Source organism: Polistes canadensis, unplaced genomic scaffold (assembly GCF_001313835.1).
Source record: "Polistes canadensis isolate GaletaPanama2010 unplaced genomic scaffold, ASM131383v1 scaffold_36, whole genome shotgun sequence".
Classification (NCBI taxonomy): Eukaryota; Metazoa; Arthropoda; class Insecta; order Hymenoptera; family Vespidae; genus Polistes; species Polistes canadensis.
This window is the reverse complement of record NW_014569583.1, coordinates 284,618-292,779: the sequence shown is the minus strand read 5'-3', so window position 1 is coordinate 292,779 and position 8,162 is coordinate 284,618.

The following is an 8,162-nucleotide window of genomic DNA, read 5'->3' as shown; positions in this document are numbered from 1 at the left end:
CAATTTTTAATACACCAAAATGAATTATTTATCATTCCATCGAGATAAACAAGTTAATATACAAATTTTTAATAAACTATTACAATTTTTCACGCTAATCGCAATGACGCATTATTAAAGAAATTTATTTACATTGTGAACTAAACTTCTTGGCTATTTTCTTGTTTTTTTTGTACACTCTTTTTACACCCTCTTTGAAATCAACAGTAGACAGTTTCTGTCTTTTAACTATTAATTTAACTATTAATCCAACGTGACTAGGCCGTCAACTACAATATATTTCATAATATATATATTTAATAATTAAAAATATTAATTATATATATAGAGAGAGAGAGAATTTATCTCCCGATGAAAATACTTTATTAAAATCAATTTCATGATATATTTATTCTTCGTTATAACCTGCAATTACATTCTCAAGTAATCCAAACGCTTATTGTCCATGAACTTTACGTCGAGTTCAAGGTATGTCCGTCAGGTAAACAGGATCATAGTATATATATATATATATCTCTAACAATCACAATCATGGAAAACAAGAAAACACACGGAAAGCAAGCCTGGAATTTATGTAACTTCTATCAACACAAGTTGTATGTGTTGTAATACGTGATATTAAACATTATATTTGAAAAAATGTAAAATATATCCGATAGGATTACGTAAGTGTAACAAATGTTAAATAAAAATTTACCATTACTATGTATACTAATTATAAACGTCATTAAATTGACAACCCAATCATAAAGTTCTATCGTATTTAATATATATAAATTTTACGTTTATATTTCAAATTCGTATAACAAACTGTGTAAAATGCAATAAGAAATAAGATATAAATATAGATAATAATAAGATAATAAGATAAACAAATTATTTACTATAGTTCAACTTTACTTTTCTATTGAACTTTGATCAACAACATTATCGTATAGATTGATTGCAAATCGTTTTCTCGAGATACTCATACTTGTAAGTAAGTTAATGTGTGTAAGTACTATAATTGATTGTGAGAAAAGATCGGTTACGCGACAACGCTACTCGATACGAAATATTTCTTATAAAATGTACAGTGGAAAGACCGTATGGGGGTCCCCATACATAAATAGGTATAGATAAATACGAGACTTAAAAAGAGAAAGAAAAAAAAAAAAAAAAAAAAAAAAAAATGTGGATTTAAAGTGAGGAAACGATTGGTGACTACTTTCAATTGGCATTTTTATCTTCCTGTTTACTCTTTGAAATACAAGCCGGTATTTTACATATTTACACTTTTTTTTTCCGGAACTTGAGTAATCGTTTTTAGATCATGCTTCCTTGATTGACTACTTTACTTACAACTCTTTTTAAATTGTTGGAATTCGTATTGATCGATTTAATGTTTAATTATATTTTTCTTTTTTTTTTTTTTTTTTTTATTTAATTGTTCTAGTATTACTCAATTACCTATACATTGTGTTTTACTTATTTGGTAAGATTCTTCGTTCGATAACTCGTAACTATTTTTCTTCCTTTAAGCAACAACGAAACAAAAGGAAAAAAAGAAAAGAAGAGAAAAGATGGTAGAACTAAAACCATCAATTTGCAAAACTTATAATTTATCTTTAAGATCAGCCCAGACCGCACGCAACAATCAAAACTAACAATTTGCAGTTAAACAGTAGTTAATGAATGGTCTTACAATACACATAGAAAAAACATTTATTTCTTATTAATTCGAAGAAAACGTTACTAATTGAATCCGGAAGGAAAAGAAAATAAAAAAAAAAATATAAAACCCGATATATCCTATTTCGTACTTTATACAATTAACTTTCTCCTTGAACGATTAAAAATTCCCCACCGAGACTCATTTATAATTTATTTCTTAACAATAAAGGATAAAAAAAAAACCATATGCGATAAAATTTTTCTGGATAATACAAATATATGTGAACCAACGATAAATAAATCTTATATTTAATGCGGACTTGATAAAAAGAAACGAGACAAAAGGGAAAAAGATAAAATCATTTGTTAAAGAATTTCCATCGACTTTCGTTTGATCGATCATATTTATCAATAATTAAGGTGAGTGTGGGGGAAGGGGGGAGAAAAGTATCTTCGCTGATGTATATCTAAGGTGGTGCAAGATCAATCATGCTAGGGAGTAATCTCAATAGAATTTAGCGCGGGAACGTGGTGGCATTACGACAATAAGATAAATGTGTTACCCGTTCGCGATCAGGATTAACAATTAATCTGTAACAAAAAAAAATATACAACTATATTACATGACAAACTTAGAAACTTTTACAATTGGTGTAACCCATTTGCAGATAGGGCTTTGAGTGGATGGGGGGAATTAATCAATTAAGTTTCGCGATTAAGTTTAACTAATGGTGCTGTCTTAACGTTTAAACTATTAACCATAAAAAGAAAAAAAAAGTAACGATGTTTACAGTTTATTTGCGTGTTCTTTCCTAAGATCTGTAAAGTTGCGTTAGAAAAAGCAATGGTTAAAGGTATCTAATCATGTTCTAATTGGAACGAAACAGGACTACTTTTACACTGCATTTTTGTCATTGAAGTATCTTTCATTCTCCGTGGGTGTGGCTTCTTATGCTATTCTAACGTATTTTGCGTGCACCACCACCACCACCACCACCACCACCACCACCATCATCACCACCACCACCTTTACTACCACCACCACCACCATTAACACCACTAAGCACACGGTTGAAAGTACCTTATTACAACACCATAGTGCGTGGTTATTTATTATCTCTACTAGATTTGCTCGCATGGAAAAACCGAATGAATTACTTTGCATGACTTTAGTTTAATAATGAACATGACTTGATCCGATTTAAAAAGCATTGACAAAGTAATGATTACTTACGTGCCAACGATCATTCCAATCCAACGTTCCATTCAACATTGGTTGCTCATATTTATCATTTTATATTACCTATATCTTATTTTTTGTTCTTTTTTTTCTTCCTTTTTACTATACTTCGATATATTATAATATATAATAACATTGGATTTTAATCGAATCTCCGACAATTGCTTGAATACATTTATTATGTATCGTTCTATACTAATTACACGGATAATTCATAGAACGAATATGAATAATCTTATTAATTGTATGCATAATTAAATTCTAATCATTGTCAGGAATGAGAGATTTAAGGGTATAATTAAATTAATATATCTACGTAAATCACGTTAGAATGTCATGTTATTTTTTTTTACTATCTGTTTTATCGTTTCTACTTAACCCATTAGATATTCGTAATAAATTTATATATCTATGTAGAATAATAAATGAACGATCAAGTAATATTTAATATTCCTGTGTTTCCGAAATAACATCTATTGCTATCTTACTAAGTTATCATTCTTTCGTGTAATATTTTAACTGCGTGGTGTTAGAATGATAAAAGAAGAAAGGAAAATACATATTGAGGATTTACAAAGATATTTCAATTAATTCACTCTTTTAACGATTTATTATATGTTTCATTCGTGATTTATAATAAGTAAGATTAGCGAGGATTATTAACAAATGATTTTACCACTTGTAACTTGTTTATTATCATAAATCTTAATAAGGACGACACCACTTTATGTCAACGACAGAAAAAGAGAGAAAGAAAAAGGAAGATAGCGACAAAATAGGCATCAACTCAACAAGAAAAGGGTTTTCTTGAGTTTCAAGTTTACGATAGGATTCTTTGATCAATGATTCTTCATTTAACATTCACCTATATACACATCTCTCAGAAGAAATATATCTCATTAATAAATTTCATCGATGTATTATAATTAAATCAAACTTTAATGAACATACAAAAAATTAGATACTACGTTCGTTAATCTAATGTTTGTTTCTATTTGGCATAAATTCAAATCTTTCTATGATTAATTTCAACTAATCTATTTCATAAACAAAAAATGCAAACACACACACACATACACACTACTACTACTCCTACTATTAGGGTGATCCTAAAGTACGTTCGTTCATTGTGTTGTTTCAGATAAATCAATAAAATTACTTAATATACAAGTGAAATATTAATTTTAATTAAAACACGCACGAACATTTTTTTGGTTAATCCTAATATTATCATTACCATAACTTTAATCCTTTATATCCTATCATAGCGTAAAATTTGATCGTAAGTTTCCTTAGACAAAAAAAAAAGTCTTGTTAAATAATTTAAATAATTATATTTTAATTCGATTAAGCTAATATACAAAATGAATAAAAAAACAAAAGGATAAAACAATAGAAAAAAAGGTATAGACGAAGATTAAGAACCACTACCTCGTTGCACCGTCGTTGTCGTACGACAACGATAAATGCAATCAGGTAAGGTATTTTACCTTCGATTCGTTCGGAGGTAAGATTATTACGTCATTTGAAGATCGTTGCACCGTAAACTGGCCGTCCTCGTTCGGGCAAGATCACGAATCGTCCTCGACACTAGATGGATCAGCAACCTTCCTTCCTTCCTTTCTTCTTTTTCTTTTTCTTCTTCTTCTTCTTCTTTTTCTTTTTCCTTTTTCTTCTACCTATTCTCCTTTCCCGTATCGTCCTCGTCTTTTTCCACCTCTTCTCTGAAACACGCGCGCGCGCGCGCACATTTCATTCAACATTTCACCTGAGTCATCCTCCTCTAGACCGTAAACGAGAGATTGTACGTGATCGTATTATATTACAAGTTGATTCTACGAGAAAAGTAGTTGTTTCTTCTGCGAATCAACACAACCTAGCATCGAATTACTTTTTCTAACTTCTAAATTACTCGTGAATCTATCACGATCAATCAAGGAGGAAAGGGGGCAGGTGGGTGGGGAGGGGAAGGGGGAGAATAATCATCCTTCGATTGAAACATATAATTTCTTAATACGCGTTTAATTATAATTCATTATAATTCATTTGTACTGCGACATATATCGTTGTAAATTTTCACGTTAATATGATTGAGAATAGAATAATGTTATTTTCTTTTATATAGGTTTATTGAAACGTATAATTATTTAGCGTTTAAATTATAATTCATTTGTGTTCTGCGATATATCGTTATAAATTTCACGTAAGTACGATTGAGAATATAATATAATATGTTAGCTTAGAAAAATATTAAATAGCTTCTACTTCTTCTTCTTCTTTTTCGGCTTATTATTAGATTAAATTAACGAAATTTTGAACTTGCGAACGCACGCGAAACACGACGTTTTTCATGTTTATTACTTTTTTTTTTTTTTACCAATACTACAAACGATCTCATTATATGAATTATTTTCTTACAGAAATGATAACGGGGAAAAAGTGTCATATATATATATATTAATAATACGTTGAATTCGAACAATTTGCGGTCAAAAAAAAAGATATTGGGCCTTATATTTGTTTTAATCTTTTTTCATTTTGAATATCGCAAATTTTATTGATCTTTTATTTATTTTGTTTTTTTATTTATTTTTTTTTTCTCTTTAAGAAAGAAAATGAAGATGTCAGGATGACGGCTCGTTTTGATGGGTAATTAACTTTCAAAAGAAAGATTAAGATGTTACTTTCTGGCACCCGTTTCGACATGCATCAAGTTCGGAAAAGGACGGTGCAATTAAGTGAAAGTTACTAGAGAAAACAATGAGATACAAATACGTTTAATTCTCATCTTCTTTCTATCTTCTTTATATTATAATCTCTTCTTCTTTTCCTTTTTGATCCTTTTTTAATTATTCTTTCGAATTTTCTTTGTTGGTTTTTTTTTTTTGATTTTGTATTATTCTACAATGCGTAATAAGAAACAAAGAAAACAATTTATGCATACATTTACACAATTATCTTACGGTCAGCTTAATTATTAAGTATCCTATTAAAACGAGATAATGATAGATATTATAAGATAATGTCAAGAGACCGATAATAAGACTTCCACTTAATATCGTATCTATCTCAAAATCATCATTAATATTTATCCTTTTTTAATTTAAATGCAATTAGATAAAAAAAAGAAGTAAAAAATAAATACATACATATATATATGCAACACACAAGAACGTTGCTTTTTACAAATCATTCAACTATATTACTTTTTCTATAATAATGATCATAACATCAAGATATCGAGAAACTTATGCAAACGTACAAATACATTTACGTACATTAACACGTTCCCAATAATCTCGAAATATGAATTTAATTAAAAGATATAAACGGTTTTTTATTCGAAATCATTTCTAACGAATGACGATTATGATGATAATAATAATAACAACAACAACAAAAAACACGTGGACTTTGACAGTTGTCCAGTCGAATATCTTGATTGGATTGCAATAATAAATAAATAGTCGATAAACGTTTGATTTACTTCGACTTGTTACAACGACGTTTACCTCGTCAGCCATTCGTATAGGATTATCGCATAAACGTTTAGAAAAGTTCAAAAAGGGTAAAGAGGCTGTTTAACGAATCAGGCCAATAATGACGATTTCAAAAGTGATCGTTAGTTTGTAACTGATCGTTCGATTCGCCGATCGACATGATTCTGCGATCATAGAAATCTTAGAAACCTCATAAAAACGCGTAAGAAATCATTTTTCCCCAATATAAAATAGAAATATTTTATGTTTAATCCTTTGTGAAACACGTTTGTATTATAAGTGTCCCACTTATTTCGGACTATTTGAATCCCATTCTAATAAGAAAAAAACATACTTAATGATTATTAATATTTAAATCGACTTTGTGCAATTTAAAAAAAAAGAAATACAATTTTTCTGCAACACCTTGTCTTTTAATTATCTAAAATTCCAATGGGATTCAATGGGTTAATGAGGTACAACATATCGATAACTTTCCTGATTATTATACAAACACGTCCTTTCTCCATTGTACGTTTCAACGAAATGCTGATCGTTGTTCAGATCCTTATCATTGAAAAACCTTAATTAAAACCCATCGACTTTTTAATTAATTCAATTTCCAATCGAAATGAATTTAACGAGTTGATATGGTGGGTCACGAGTTGAAGCGGGAAGGATGCGAAATCGGAATACGTGCGTGTTACATGCACGTTACGTGCGTGTGTATAAAGTATAATTATGCGTGGGATGGATCGTGTCTGATGCAAGAAAAGACTATATTAAAAAAATATATCGTAGAAATACAATTTAAAGCGTGCTACTTTTCAAATTGTAACAACAACATCCGCCTCTATTAAATCGCATATAAATCAATCCGCATTATGAATTCTCTAATGAATATTATCTAAATATACGCTTATAAACGACACGATAAAATAATATAATTAGAAGACAAAATGTTCTAGAAAATTATTTATTTCGTTTACACCTATATATCGTAGAGAAATGAATCGTTTGAATATTCGCGTGACACTTGGATATTCTTAAATATATCGAGAACGTTTAGATAAATTTCAATTAATAACTATTATGAGAGATATAAGAATAATCTTTAATTGAACGAACACACGTTGTTTCTTAATAAGTATAACCAAATAATATAAAAATAAAACAAGGATAAAAATTAGCAAATGTCGCAAAAACTTAGATAATGTATCATGAATTTTCTTCGTCGTATTTAAAATGTTCTTTTATTCTTATTTTTATTCTTCTCTTGCAATTTTGCATTTGGTAACATTATTTACGCGAGAAGAAAGTCCCAAGATTACTCTTTCTTTTTTTATATATATGTGTACCATTAATACGTGAGAAAGAAATGTAAATAAAAAGTGAATTATATATTCCTTATTTTTTCTTTTTTTATATTCATATTTTTTTCCACTATTGTATTTGGCATATGATTTAATCCGATCTAAAGGATATACGCAACGAGTATTATTACAATTACGTGAATTTAAGTGAACATTATGGAACTTTTTAATTGCTATCCCAATAGAAGCATGTATTTCAATGGCTAATTGGAAAATGTTAATCCGTTTCTTTTCTTTACAAACATTTCAAACTAAACATACGCAAAACCGTTCTTTCAATGTATCGTAAATTTTATTTAACGAACTATATTTCGTAATCGTGAAAACCATTCTTGTCTGATGATTTATATAGCGTCTAGTTGTACAATAAAAAGATACGCGTTTGTTTTACTTATACTGTTCTACATTTTATATATA